This window comes from Zea mays, chromosome 5, assembly GCF_902167145.1.
Source record: "Zea mays cultivar B73 chromosome 5, Zm-B73-REFERENCE-NAM-5.0, whole genome shotgun sequence".
In the NCBI taxonomy this organism is placed as follows: domain Eukaryota; kingdom Viridiplantae; phylum Streptophyta; class Magnoliopsida; order Poales; family Poaceae; genus Zea; species Zea mays.
Window position 1 is genome coordinate 4408630 of NC_050100.1, and position 16085 is coordinate 4424714.

The following is a 16085-nucleotide window of genomic DNA, read 5'->3' on the forward strand; positions in this document are numbered from 1 at the left end:
GAGCCCAGGGGTCGGGCGGAGCGGAGTTCGCCGTCTTCCGGGTCTTAGCCCGAGTCCGAGCCCTGGGGTCGGGCGGAGCGGAGTTCCCTATGGCGCCCCTGGCGAGGCCTGACTGCCTGTCAGACTCACTCTGTCGAGTGGCACTGCAGTCGGAGTGGCGCAGGCGGCGCTGTCCTTCTGTCAGACCGGTCAGTGGAGCAGCGGAGTGACGGCGGTCACTTCGGCTCTGCCGGGGGGCGCGCGTCAGGATAGAGGTGTCAGGCCACCTTTGCGTTAAATGCTCCTGCAACTTGGTCAGTCGGTGCGGCGATTTAGTCAGGGTTGCTTCTTAGCGAAACCAAGGCCTCGGGCGAGCCGGAGATGTGTCCGCCGTTAAAAGGGGGGCCTCGGGCGAGACGGAAGTCCCTCGAGGTCGGCTGCCCGAGTCCGAGGCTAGGCTCGGGTGAAGCGTGATCGAGTCACTCGTATGGACTGATCCCTGACTTAATCGCACCCATCAGGCCTCTGCAGCTTTATGCTGATGGGGGTTACCAGCTGAGAATTAGGCGTCTTGAGGGTACCCCTAATTATGGTCCCCGACAATACTGATCTCAACAAACACTGTCCGAAGGATCCCTTCGGGCTCCCGAGGATAGATCAGGTGGTGGACTCCACCGCCGGATGTTCTGTGTTGTCTTTCCTGGATTGCTATTCCGGGTACCACCAGATTAGCTTGGCAAAGGAAGACGAAGAAAAAACAGCGTTCATTACTCCGTTTGGTGCTTTCTGTTATACCTCCATGTCGTTCGGCCTCAAAAACGCTGGAGCGACTTATCACAGAGCCATTCAAACATGCTTAGCCGATCACTGGGGCAAGCGTGTGGAAGCCTACGTAGATGATGTGGTAATCAAAACAGAGAACTCAGAAAACTTCATCGAAGACTTACAGCTGGTTTTCAACAGTCTGAGACGGTATAGATGGAAGCTTAATCCCGAAAAATGTGTTTTCGGGGTGCCAGCGGGAAAGTTACTCGGGTTTATTGTCAGCCACCGAGGAATTGAGGCTAATCCGGATAAGATTGAAGCTATCATGAAGATGGAAGCGCCTCGATCACAAAAGAAGGTTCATCGACTTACTGGATGTATGGCAGCTCTGAGCAGATTTATATCCAGGCTGGGGGAAAAAGGTTTACCATTTTACAAGCTACTCAAGAAGGTAGATAAGTTTCAATGGACTTCAGAGGCACAGGAAGCTCTAGATGCACTGAAGAAATTCTTGACAACACCACCAGTACTGAAGCCACCACGACGAGCTACGTCAACTCAACCAGCTGAAGATCTGCTACTGTATATCTCTTGCACGACTCACGTGGTAAGCACCGCGTTGGTAGTCGAGCGAGCAGAAGAAGGACATGCCTACCCAGTACAACATCCTGTTTACTTCATCAGTGAAGTTCTGGGCCCCTCAAAGAAAAAGTATCCTCAGGTTCAGAAGCTATTATATGCAGTACTTCTAACTGCCCGCAAGCTACGTCACTACTTTGATGGCCACAAAGTCATAGTAGTCACTGGTTTTCCGATAGGGGATATTCTTCACAACAAGGAAGCCATTGGCCGAATAGCCAAGTGGGCTTGTGAGCTGGGATCTCATGACATCGAGTTCTGACCTCGCACTGCCATCAAAACTCAAGCACTGGTTGATTTCGTATCAGAGTGGACTGAACAGCAAGTACCAGATAACCCAGAGACTGCAGAAGTGTGGCGAATGTATTTTGATGGCTCGCTGAAGTTGCAGGGAGCAGGAGCGGGAATTCTCTTCACCGCACCTGGAGGCGAGCACCTCAAATATGCCCTCCAGTTGCTATTTCCGGCCTCCAACAATGCAGCCGAGTATGAAGCTCTGATCCATGGATTGAACATCGCCATCTCATTGGGCATCAAGAGACTGATGGTGTACGGAGACTCTCTGATAGTCATTAGCCAGATAAACAAAGAGTGGGATTGTTCAAGCGATTCAATGGGAAAATACTGCACTGCCGTCCGAAAGCTGGAGGACAAATTTGAGGGCCTGGAATTTCATCATGTAGAAAGAGATCGGAACACAGCAGCCGATGTGTTGTCCAAGCTAGGATCCAGTCGAACTCAGGTCCCACCTGGAGTCTTTGTGCAAGAAATACTACAGCCGAGCATCTCAACGGATCAAACAGAAGAGTGTAATATTATAGATCAACCCGAGTCAGACTCTGATTACTGGAGAAGGCCAATCATCAAGTATATAAAGAACGAAGAGGAACCAGATAACAAGAATTCAGCCGAGCGCATCGCCAGACAGTCGGCTCACTACACACTCATTGGGGAGACATTGTACAGAAGGGGTGCATCAGGCGTCCTCATGAAGTGCATTCTCCCATCTACTGGGAAGCGACTTCTGGAGGAGGTCCATGCTGGGCAATGTGGAATACATGCAGCATCCAGAACACTAGTCGGGAAGGTCTTCAGGTCAGGATTCTATTGGCCAACAGCGAAGAGTGATGCAGCCGAGTTAGTTCAGAGGTGTGATGCTTGCCAATACCTGTCAAAACAACAACATCTGCCGGCACAGCAACTGCAGATCATACCAGTAACTTGGCCTTTTGCATGCTGGGGACTGGATATGATTGGACCTTTCAAGAAAGCTCAAGGAGAATACACTCATGTATTGGTAGCAATCGACAAATTCACTAAATGGATAGAGTTCAAGCCCATTGTTTCTTTAACCTCAGCTAAAGCCGTGGAATTCATACAAGACATAATATTCAGATTCAGGATACCAAACAGCATCATAACTGACCTAGGATCCAACTTCACAAGTTCAGAGTTCTTCGACTTCTGCGAGCAAAAAAGCATTCAAATCAAGTATGCATCTGTAGCACATCCAAGAGCCAACGTGCAGGTTGAGCGAGCCAACGGGATGATACTGGAGGTACTCAGGAAAAAGGTTTTCGATAAGAATGAAAAATTTGCAGGAAAATGGATAAGGGAATTGCCCTATGTCGTTTGGAGCCTAAGAACCCAACCTAGCCGAGCTCTGCATGGAAACACTCCTTTCTTCATGGTCTATGGGTCGGAGGCAGTGCTACCCGCCGATCTCAAGTTCGGGGCGCCAAGGTTGATCTTCGAAAACATAGCAGAAGTCGAGGCCACCAGGCTAGAGGACATTGATATACTTGAAGAAGAACGGCTGAATGCGGTAATCCAATCAGCACGGTACCAACAGACTCTAAGGCGCTATCACGACAAGGCTGTGCGACAGCGATCCTTCTCAATAGGAGATCTCGTCCTCCGCCGAATTCTAACGGGGGAGAGACGGCACAAGTTATCGCCCTTATGGGAAGGACCCTTCATAGTAGCGGAAGCCACTCGACCCGGATCATATCGTCTCACTCAGATGGATGGCACAAAAGTCAGGAACTCCTGGAACATAGAACACCTCAGAAAGTTTTATCCCTAGCTGAATTTCAAAAGCTATCGGGACGACGATGTACTCTGTAAAATGGAAATATGTCATCAATAAAAAAGGGCTTCAAAGATACTCAGTTTGTTCATGATTGACTTGCATTCTTACTTAACTCGGGGTGACCACTATGCCCTGCTAACGGAGCAATCGGCTTAAGTCGGCAACGACTTAAGGCGGTGCAACATGCTCACGCTTACTTAACTCGGGGTGACCACTATGCCCTGCTAACGGAGCAATCGGCTTAAGTCGGCAATGACTTAAGGCGGTGCAACATGCTCACGCTTACTTAACTCGGGGTGACCACTATGCCCTGCTAACGGAGCAATCGGCTTAAGTCGGCAACGACTTAAGGCGGTGCAACATGCTCACGCTTACTTAACTCGGGGTGACCACTATGCCCTACTAACGGAGCAATCGGCTTAAGTCGGCAACGACTTAAGGCGGTGCAACATGCTCACGCTTACTTAACTCGGGGTGACCACTATGCCCTGCTAACGGAGCAATCGGCTTAAGTCGGCAATGACTTAAGGTGGTGCAACATGCTCACGCTTACTTAACTCGGGGTGACCACTATGCCTTGCTAACGGAGCAATCGGCTTAAGTCGGCAATGACTTAAGGCGGTGCAACATGCTCACGCTTACTTAACTCGGGGTGACCACTATGCCCTGCTGACGGAGCAATCGACTAAAGTCAGCAGCGACTTAAGCCGGTGCAACATGCTCACGCCTACGCAATTCAGGGTGACCACTACGCCCTATTAACAGAAGCAATCGACTTAAGTCAGCAGCGACTTAAGGTGGTCTGGCGTGATTACAATTACTCATATAAGGATGACTTCTATATCCCGCAAACAAATTTCAAAACCATCGCATATCATTTTACTACTGCAAATTTACGAACTGATGAATTCTAAAACAATATGAAAATAACACTATCTTCCAAGTACTGAAATGACGTCCTCTAACAAATGTCTGACCATGCTAACCGCGCACTCGAAGCACGCAAAATGTCTCTCTATTTTGTGATATTTTTCTCAGGAGCAATCGATGAGGAAGGACGACTCGAGGAATCAGGGGCAGCATTCACATCAGCCCTTATATCTTCGGGAACAACCACGCCGGGTCTCCTCATCAAGATTCGCCCCGCCCGAATAGCCTTGTCCATGGCTCTATCGCGCTGGGCTCTGAGAGTAACAGAAGTTTCTTCGGCAACCTTGGCAGCCAGCTGAGCAGTTTCTAACTCTTGGGCGATGGATTTCTTGGAAGCTCGGAGTTCTTTGATAGTAACATCCTTCGCTGATATCAACTGCTTGAGCCGGGTCACTTCATCCGTGGATTCCTGCAGCTTACAGCGCTGGTTGTCTAACTCTTCCATGGTGAAGCGATGACTCCTCTCCAGGATGGTCATCGAGTTGCTAGAATCACGATACAATCTGTCGAGACTGTCACGAGAAACAGCAAGGATACGTTTTTCTTCCTGCAAACAAAAGTCAACTCCCTCAAAAACCAAGCAAGTAATAGGAGCACAACAGGGCAAAGCACAGTTTCAAAAATCACCTTTTCAGAATTGAGCTGAGCGTGAAGAGAAGAACTCAGTGCATTGGCATCATCTAAGGCAGCAGAGACTTGAGCTAGTTCAGTCTGACTTTGAGAGTACTTTTCCTCGAAGTCAGCGCACCGCTGGACCAATTCAGCCTGATCTCGAGAATGTTTTTCCTCAAGAGCGGAAATCTGCCGAGTCATACCTAACAGGAGACAATCAAACAAAAAGGGGTTAGAATGTAAAGCAATCTACAGTGAAGACAAAGAGAAGCAAGAAAGCACTAACCAGCGTTGGTCGCCTCCAATTCAGAGACACGATGTTGAAGTGACACTGGATTCCAACATGCAAGAGATGAAGCTACTTCTGGGACAGAAGCACCCTGTAACCTCAGCTGGCTAGCCATCCCATCCACCAAAGCCTGATGAGGAGAACAGATGAGTGTAATGACAGCAGTTCATGCAATGAAAAAACCAAGCTAAAATACATCACAGTACCTGGAGGTTGGAAAAGAACGAAGGGATCCCCAAATCAGGAGAGATCAATTGATAACCAGGCGTAAGACCACCACCCGAAGCAGCTTGCAACGAACCAGCAGGAATCAGCTCGGTACCATCAACAGAGCCCAACACTCGGTCAGCGGGGACGCTACCCTCTAAAGCGACTCCCTGGTCCAAGGCTTGGGCTACCACCATACAGCCGGAGTGTGGAGGCGATCCAGCATGAACGTCCATGGAAGTACAGGAGGGAGACCCCGCTCGGACACCCTCGGGGGCTGGGTCATAGTTTGCACTGCCCACTTGAGCCGGATCATCCCCGGCAGCACCCTCGGGGGCTGGGCAGTGGCTTACACTTCCCACCCGAACCAAGTCATCCCCGGCGACATCCTCGGGGGTTGGGCATGTGTCAACACCACCCTGGGGGTCCAAGTCCTCTGCGGTAGTCACTTCTAAGGCCGATGGGCCCTCAGTTACTTCCATGGGACCAGGACGATCCAAGTCAGTCTCCCGACCCTCGAGATCGCGCTCTAAGGTCGACGAGGCACGGGATGACCTCAACCCATCATCAAGCACATCAGCACAAACCTCCATCACACCATCATCCACTGGCTCCGATAACAAATCCTCTGGAACCATATCCTCAAGAGTCTGATCAAAGTTGGCCAGGGACAGTTCTTGCAGACCAATGAGAACAGACAAGGCAGGAGAAGGAACTCCACTACTTTCACCGCTAGCGATGAACTGCCGACTGTTTTTCCGAGTCAAAGGAACTTCATCTTCTTCCTCCTCGTCGTCCACATTAGCAACACAAGCAGCACCCCCCATTGGGGTCAGCAACAGATGGAGCACCCACATTGGGATCAGCAACAGAAGGGGCACACCCATTGGGATCAGCAGCAGATTGGGTACACCCATTGGGGTCAGTGTCAACAAATTCAGTTACAGGCATTTCTTCAGCAGCAGGAACCGAAGTACCAGCGTCCCGATCCAAACTGGATACTCGCCGGAGGCGCCTCCTTTTCTTTTTCTGCTCGTCAGCAGAAGAATCAGGCTGATTGGCTCGGCAAGGGCGCCTCAGGCGAGTACTGGCAGGCTTCTGAGTATCCAAAGTGGTATCAGCCTCTGGGAGGGGCGCTACTACCGATGCCCCAGCAGGAGCAGCGTCAGAAGAGTCTTCAGCCAGCAAATCAAGCATAGCGCTTATCTCTGCATCACTAGGGTTCAGGGGCACCTCAAAATGGACCTGTCGTTCATCATCAGGAATCTCCCCGAGCGAGACAACCAAGGCAGTAACTTCTTCAGCAGAGGGCCGCACTCTAAGGCCCAAACCGCCATCAGTAACAGGAGGATTCGACACAAAAAGAGTGAAGGCTTTGGGAGGAGGCAAGTTCCAGGCTGAGAATGCCACTGGGGCACCAACATTTGACACCTTGCCTCTAAGGATCATCTCAAGTCGGTTCACCAAGTCTGCAGAGGGAATTCTTCTGTTGGTAACCCGAGTTGAGTCGGCTAGGCCTCGATACAGATAAGCCGGGTGCGCCCTGTCTTTCAACGGCTGAATATTCTTAAAGACAAAATCAGCAACAACAGCTTTAGCAGTCAGACCCCTCTCCTTCAGCAATCCAACTTCAGCCAGCAAAGCACCTGCCTCAGCTACCTCCCGATCTGTGGGGGACTCGGTCCAGCTTGGGGTGCGAACATCCGGCTGTCTTCCCGACCGAGGGGGGAGAGAGTTTCCATAATTCTCAACTATGAACCACTCCAAGCGCCATCCCTTGATACTGTCTTTGAGAGGGATTTCGAGATACTCAGTCTTCCTGCCGCGACGCATCTCCAAGCTAGCACCCCCAACCAACTGATGTTGTCCCCCGGCCATCCTAGGGCGACAATGGTACAAATACTTCCACAACCCGAAATGTGGCAGCACACCAAGAAATGCTTCACATAAATGAACGAAAATGGAGATTTGCAGGATAGAATTGGGATTCAGATGGGTCAAGTTAAGATGGTAGAAATCAAGGAGGCCGCGGAAAAAGGGAGAAATGGGAAGACCGAGGCCGCGGAGAAGGAAAGGAGCATAAATCACGGACTCATAGGTATCCTCAGTTGGGACAGTAACCCCATGGCAAATCCGCCAAGAACAGAGTTCCCTCGTAGGGAGAACCCCGATGGACACGAGGTGGAGAAGTTTGGGCTCAGAGATGATGGACATGTGGTTACCTGCGAAAGACAACTGACTGTTGGGGTCGATTGGAGGAATCACCACGGCAGACGAACTCGAGGCTTTCCTCTTAGGCGCCATCTCGATTCTACCAGCGAGCAGAGTAGGAGGCGAATTGCGGAGAGGATTCGGAAGCAAGAAAGCAAGAACTAGGGCACGGAAAGCAGAGGCGGCTAAAAGCGCAGCACTTATGGGATATTCCCGAGCTAGATACCGTTTCAAAAAGCGCCCAGTCAGCACCCGGTGGTTATTTCCAAAACACCGGCGTGCCACGTCATCACCCGGCAGTTATTTCCAAAACACCGGTGCGCCACATCATCACTCGGCTATTATCCTCAAAGTGGCCCACGTAGCCTGCTATCACTCGGCATTACCTCTAAAACACCGACGTCGTCTTTAAGTCACTCAGCATTACCTCTAAAATGCTGACGTCGCCCTCAAGTCGCTCGGCAGTTGACTCTAAAACTCCGACATAGTATTAAGTCGCTCGGCATTACCTCTAAAATGCTGACGTCACCCTCAAGTCGCTCGGCAGTTGACTCTAAAACTCCGACATAGTATTAAGTCGCTCGGCATTACCTCTAAAATGCTGACGTCGCCCTCAAGTCGCTCGGCAGTTGACTCTAAAACTCTGACATAATGTTAAGTCGCTCGGCATTACCTCTAAAATGCTAACATCGCCCTCAAGCCGCTCGGCAGTTGACTCTAAAACTCCGACATAATGTTAAGTCGCTCGGCATTACCTCTAAAATGCTGACAGCGCCCTCAAGTCGCTCGGTAGTTGACTCTAAAACTCTGACATCGTGTTCAGTCACTCGGCGTCGCCTCTAAAACGCTGACGCTGTCTTCACGTCATTCGGCGCTACCTCTAAAACGCTGACGTGGTCTTCAGTCGCTTGGCAGTTACCTCTAAAACTCCGACATCATCTACAAGTCGCTCAGCGGCTACCTCTAAAAGTGTCGAAGCGATGCCAGAGTTATTTACATGCGAACTCCAAGGAAATCAACTTCACAAATGAGCAGGATAATCATCACAGAAAAACCAACATCATTTCTTCATTAAAGGGAAGATAACGTACTTACAAATCAACTCATTATGAGTTGATACTTCCCTATTACTACTGCTACATTACATTACATTACATTACATTACTACTACTACTACACTACACTATACTACTCTACACTACTAAATACTACTACATTATTCTAACTATACTATACTAACATCTAAAGACCAGTGGCATCTAGCCACTGGCCCTGTTGCTGCCCCTGCTGCTGCCGCTACCGCCCCTGCTGCCGCCGCCGTCTCCGTTCTTGCTGCCGCTGCTGCCGCCCCTGCTGCTGCCGTCACCGTCGCCACCGCCTTCGTCGTTGTCGTCGTCGTCGTCGTCCTCGTCCTCGCCGCCACCGTCCGAGTCCTTCTCAGCCGAGGAGTACTCCGACTCATCCGAGCCCTCGAGCCCGGAGCGCTCCACGGCCCGGATGTACGTCCAGACCTCCGCCGCGAGCCCCTGGGAGTCGTCTGAGTCGTCAGACGACTCACGCAGGGAGATGGGAGCCGGAGACCCCTCAGACTCAGAGGAGAACTCCTCCTCTGAGTACTCCGAGTCACCAAAATCCTCCGATGGAGGAGTTGGCTCACGCTTGCGCTTGTTGTTCTTGCCCATGGTGGAAGCGAAAGGGAGAGAAGAAAAGCAAGCAATAGAGAACAACAAGAGATGTGGAAAAGCCAGAGAGACAACGACATTATTTATAGAAGGAGAAGGCAACCGCTCACCTCCAACCGCGGTCACTGAACAGTCGCAAAGCATTCAATAAGCACTTCAACCCGTCTGAAGACACGTCAGGCGGCTGACGCCGTTTCACGCAACACAACACCCATTGGGACTCCAGTCAACAACGCGGAGGATATGATTACACCTACCGTCACATCACATTACTACTCAGAAGCAGCCGGCTAAAACACTCAGCGTACCAAGCCGTCCCTTGCCCACACCCATTGGGGGGGACGCCCAGGAATTATCAGTATATTTTTCAAAACGGTCACATCTGTGCAGGGCACGCAGTGAATACCTCAAGACAAAAATGAGATATCAGTAAGGATCAGAGGAAAGCCAAATATAGCCAGTGAAGTACAAAATATGGCCGACAGAAGCGACGTGAAGACTAGACAGAGAACGTCCATCAAATGTCCAATCAGTCGCAGAGCAAATAAATTACACTACCTAGCAAGATATGGATGGATTGCGAACTCGGCTGCAAAAGACAAAATACATGCTGACCTCTGAAGCATAATATTGATGACATAATGCTGACCTCCAAAGCATAATGCGGATGGTATCATGCCGATTTTTATAAGCAGAAAGGATAATCTTCAGCAAAAAGACACAAAAGGAAGACCTTCGAATGGATTATCCTCAAAAATCCACTTGAAGGTCGGAGGCTACACCCATTGGGTGCACCTTCGGTGCACCCCATGGATCATCATTCCAAGCCAAAATAGTGCCGACTTCTAAGGCATGGGACAAGATTAAAGACAAGGCTGGCCCTCAACCAAAACGCAGGAGTAAAAATGGAAATAATTTCTGGTGAAGACCTTCGAGTAGATTATTTTCTAAAATCTACTCGAAGCTCGGGGGCTACACCCATTGGGTGCACCTCCGGTGCACCCAATGAAGTTCAGGGTCCTACAAAACGAAATGCCGACCTCTAAGGCACAAGCACGAAACAAAGCTTCGGTTCACGAGTGATCAAAGCAGGAGGAGACAGTAAGAAGTCGTTCTCTTCAAATCACCTGCAGGCTGGACCTAGGATCTTTGGGCTGATTACCTCTAAATTAACCCAAAGATCGGGGGCTTGTGGGGGACAGATATCCCCCGGGTCCACTAAAAGAGTAAAAGACCTCACGAAAGGCCCAAGGGCCCAATAAATCGTAAGGTCATTCTTTTGTGGGCCTGGGGAGGAACAATCAGCAAAGAAGGTTGACACGAGGCCGGATTGGAGCAAACCCGGACGGCCCACAACGTCGAGCGAGCGGCCACAACGGAGGTCCGACTTTCCCGCGCTGGAGCCCCCATGCAACGGAGCCATGCGAGGATAGGTCGGCAGAACTACAGGGAGATAAACTCAAATAGTTCACTATCTTTTAGCTACACATTGTTATCATATCCACGTGTATTGCCCCACGGTCGAGTATATAAGGCCCAGGGGGCACCCCATCAGAACGATCGACCCTACTACTTAGCCGCCCACTTCGACTCTCGGCATTCTCAATTCAGAGAGCCCTCTTGTAACCTTATTCACTCAGCATACTCACCAGGACGTAGGGTGTTACGCATCTCTAAGCGGCCCGAACCTGTAAACCTTGTCCATTGTCCCTCGTGCAATTGGCACGAACCATTTTGCTACAGTCGTCGACACCGTCCTACTCCTAAAAACACCTTGAGGGGCAACCCCGGGTGTGCGGTCGGACCCAAAACACTGACAGTGGCCTCTTTTACATTAGATGTCCCCTGTGCAGTTTGATTCCTAACATGCAAATGGTAGGCTATTTACATGACTGAGAATATAATTTTGATTTTTTTGCAGAATTTACAAGGCTGAGTACCGCCAACCCTTGGTGAAGATCGAGGGCGCCAGCCTCAGCATCGCGCAGGTGGCCGCCGTGGCCACCGGCGCTGGTGAGGCCCGGGTCGAGCTGGACGAGTCCGCCCGTAGCCGGGTCAAGGCAAGCAGCGACTGGATCATGAACAGCATGATGAACGGCACCGACAGCATGATGTGGGGCGGGGCCGCGGGCGGGATCCGCGTCCGCTCGCTTCGGCTCCTCTGTTCCCAAACCTCCTCAACCAGCATCTCTAGGGTTTTCGCAGCCACCGCCCATGGCTGCCACTCCGGACCGCGTCAATGCCGACCTTCGTCGTCGCCTTGTCGTCGACACCCCATCGCCGCCCCAGGTAGCCTAAGGTAACCTCTCCCACCCCTTCTCGATCCGACGAAACCCTAGCTTAGGCCTGCTTCTCGGTTTGGTCTCAATTTGGTTCTCGGTTAGCTCTTCGATCCGTGACGTAGTTTTAGGATTTGCGAGGCATTTTGGCGGATGTTTGATGTCGCCACCCCGTGGGCTTTCATCTTGTTGTTGCAGGTGCTAGGTTTAGGATTTTATAGGATTTGGTCCCCCAATAAAGCGTTTCATAAGACGATTTACCTAGCATGATTTGCAATTGTTATTTTGCAAAGAATTGGTAGTTTACTGCTGTGTACATCTAGATTCTAGACGCGGAAGGTTATAATGTTTATTCGATGTATCTATAGTTACCCCTTATGTTTTCTTGTGAGGCATTACGGTTTGGGGTTCTTATATGGGCCCAATGATAAAGTATATTTCGGAGCTGCAAGACGTGCTTGGTTACAGTATCCTTTGATTTGACTGGATGGAATCTGTATAGACTTATTAGAGTCATTTTAAGAATGGTGTAGCCTGTTGAGAGCAGTTTTGAAAAATCTGGAGAAACCAACTTGTGAATAAGAATGGTGTGGTTTCCAGTTCTTTGCAACTCTTTCAACATGTATTTGTTTATTAGAATTACTTCTACTGACTTATCCATTCTTATCCCTTAGTCTGATTACATAGATTTTGCTTTATATACTGCATATGTTTTCATTTTTTACAGATGCTACATGAATCGGTTGTCCAGCTACTTGGCATGGTTTAAAATGTATATTTAGAATTATGATATCAGAGATCTACAAATTATTCATATATGTGATATAAACTTGTTGAAGGTTTTTACCTTGTGATTTCTTTCACTTGGTGTGTGAGAGCTCTGGGTTTGATTGCTCATCTTCTCTTTTCCTACATAACAGTGTTTTTGTCACATGTAAATGTTTTTTAATCCCACACGTAGGATGAGCAAGGGATAAAAATGGGTCGACGTCCCATCTCTTGGCATGCGTGTGCAGGCCCCTGGTACGGATCCGAGCTCTCCGGCATTGCCTTGATGTCGTCGTCTCTGGAGGAAGCGTGCTGGTAGGGCTCTGAGCTCTCCGGCATCGTCTCGACGTCGTTGTCGTCTCTAGAGGAGGCGACTACTGCGCCAGCATCGTCACCTCCTTCCCTCTGCCGTCTCAGGTACATTGTAAGGTCCTCAAGAACCTGGTCTGTTAAGAGTCCTCTATGTTTATAAACAACCTATAGCTGGTCTAGAATTTTATTGGCTCCACTGCTTACAAAATTGTCATTACTGCTTTGTGTCTTAATCACACATTACATTACTTTAGATCTGATCAATGTTATTCCGATCGCTATGATCCTATCTACCAATGTGGACATGTAAATGCCAAACAGATGTGGCTGTATATAGGGCCTTAATATGCGCATGTTCCACTTAAGAAAGGTTGCTACAGAATCAGTTATAAGCACGTTTTCTTAAAACTAGCTCTGATGTATTCCTGCACCTCTATTGTAGTCCTCTACTGAATCCAATTTAAACAAATAGAGTGGCATGGGAATTAAAAAATGAACAAATTAGCTCATAAATCTAAAAAAACATTTAACAGGGAGAAAAACTGTAGTCGTACATCTGAAACTCGGCACGCTCAGTTTATGAATTCAATCTAGAACTGGTCAAACAAATGATGTCCCAGTTTAACTTTAAACTGCTGTATTTCAATTCAAACAGTAATGGCATTTTAAAAGTGAAATGTGTATATCAAATGCTCTCATACCTGCCAGTTTCCTTGTCCTTCACCTGGGCTAGGATACTGACCAGAACCTCTTTGCCAGTTATCTCCACCATATGCTGGTCCAGCCCCCTGTCTGCCATCCCCACCATAACTAGGATTCACACCAGGAACTCTGTTACCACCAGGATTCGCTGATGGACGTACCTGCCCATAGTTACCAGGTGTATTAGGTTGACCATAAGATCCAGGTGCTGATGGTTGGCCATAAGACCCAGGTGCGGAAGGAGCAATAGATGTTCTCCTGCCTGCCCTTGCGAGAAGTTGCTACGCTCTTGGGGGTTGTTGTAACCTTGACCTTGCCCAGCTGGATTTACATGCCCTTGGTACTGACTTTGACTTCGAAAATCAGGTGGTCCATTGTAGCCTGAACGGTCTGTGTAATCATTCCTTCCTTCCAAAACCTCTACCATCCTGACCACCTTGTGCATAACTCTGCTGTGGGGGCATAGCCTCTTCCATCTTGCTGCGAGCGGTATGTTTGATAGTTTCCTTGCTGCGGCGGGTTGTTCTGGTAAGTGGTAACCACCTTGTGGTGGAGGACAGTTGTTCTGGTAATTTCATTGCTGTGGGGGGCCATCCTGGTAGTTTCCTCGATAGTTACGGTTCCTGTCAGTTCTTGATGGTTTGCTATAATGAACAGGTGGTGGTCTTCCTCTAATGTAAATTTGATTTTTTGAATAATTTCCTAGCTTGTCGACCATTAGAGGCTCTCCCACTCTTGGATCCACTGAAGCATTTTAGAGGTGCTCTATTCTACTATCAAAGGTTAGCATGACTGTTTCTGCACTAGATCCCAAATGGCGGCCATGGCGTGGCGGCCTGAGGCAAATGGCGGCCATGGCGTGGCGGCCTGAGGCAAATGGCGGCATGAAGAAGAAGAAGCTGGAGAAGGAGTCGTCGCTGGACTGGGAGCTTTTCAATCTCAGGAGACGGCCATGTCAGATGTCTGGTACGAGGTGTTGTCGGTGCTGCACTTGATGGCCATGGTCTGCTTGCTGCAGGCCAACATCCTGCTTCTCCCAAGGTCATTGGCCAGTACAAGGCACCAGACCTATCCAGTGTGGGATCCTGTGGCACATCGGATACCTCGAGGGCTTAACGGAGATGTTTTGTGTTATTAATGGGATGTACTGGTTGAGTATCAGTTTGAACCGTAAGACATTGCAATATTTTCTAAAGATCTGTTAATGTTTGTAATTTATTGTAATAGTCTTAGCATTAATGATACCGTTGACATTACATTATTAAATTAAAATTATATATATAGAAGTTTGTATGGTATTGCAATGTAGTGCTGAAATGGATAGATTAAAATAAATAAAATTATGTATGACTAGGATCACAAATGGAACGAAATCTATTTCTCAAAAAAGTATAGCACACATTTGTACGTAAGTTATCATGGTATTATATATTTCCGTTGCAAAGCACGGGCACTCACCTAGTCTGGCATATGAATAGACGAAATAGTGGAAATCTCAGCTCGAGCCTGTCCGGGAGTCTGTTACAAGATATTGTATAAGTTATCAAGGCTCATCCAACCATCCATTTGTGACAGTTATTATCCAAGGGTAGAGATGGCCAAACGGGCCGCCCGGCCCGGCCCGGGCCCGGTGAAGCCCGGCCCGTTTTGGGCCCGGCCCGTCAGGCACGGTTAGGAAACCGGGCCGGGCCTTGTAAGTCCGCGGGCTTGATTCTCTGTCCGAGTTCGGCCCGCAGCGGGCTTAAACGGGCTGGGCCGGCCCGTTTAGCACGAAAAAAGCGGGCCAAAAGCGGGCTAAGCGGGCTAAAAAACACGTTTTAGTGTAAAAAAGCGGGCTTAATGTGCTTAGAGGTAAACGGGTCGTGCCGGGCTAGCCCACCGTGCCTAGTTTCCTGTCCGAGCCCGACCCGCTTATTCGTGCCGGGTCGGCCCGGGCCGTGCCGGGCTCGGACCGGGCCGAAACAGCAGGCTTCGTGCCGGGCTCGCGGGCCTCGTGCTTATTGGACATCTATATCCAAGGGTCACACCCATTGGGGATCCTTTTGTACAGATGTATATAAGGATGATCTCTGCAATAAACAAGTTCGGTTCTGTCATTTCTCTGCCCCTCTCTCTACTTCTTTGCCACCGAGTTTTAATACGTTATCAGTATTATCTCAAAAAGATCAGAGGAAGAAAGGGAGAAGAATGACTTGTTGTTCGACAAGAACAGAGGGAACTATCTGCAAATCAACATAAAGGTACGAATCAAACCATCTCCCTCCGCATTCATCGTATGCGCGAAGTTCTACACATGTAATTTTAAGGTTTTGCATTTGAGCTTACAACATCACCATTGTGACTATTAATTTATGCATAAATTAATGGATGTCCATGGTCATAACTGTAGGAACATATCAACCAAAGAGTTCGAGGAACTCGCACTTGATGGGCATAACTATCCAACTTAGGCTTCAGATATTGAAATAACTTTTGCTTCTCGTGGGATCATTGATGTTATAGCTACACCTATCACTGGTACTTCTCCAGCTAATGAAGTTAAAAAGAACACTGCACTTTTCTTTTTGAGGCTTTATATCCATAAGGATCTCAAGCAGGAGTGCATTATGAAGTGATGC

General features: G+C 49.0%; 1 pseudogene; it reads right to left on the minus strand.

The window, feature by feature from the left end:
• Positions 1-13279: 13279 nt before the first annotated feature.
• Positions 13280-14185, minus strand: LOC103627964 (translation initiation factor IF-2-like; annotated as a pseudogene).
• Between the last annotated feature and the right edge of the window lie 1900 nt (positions 14186-16085).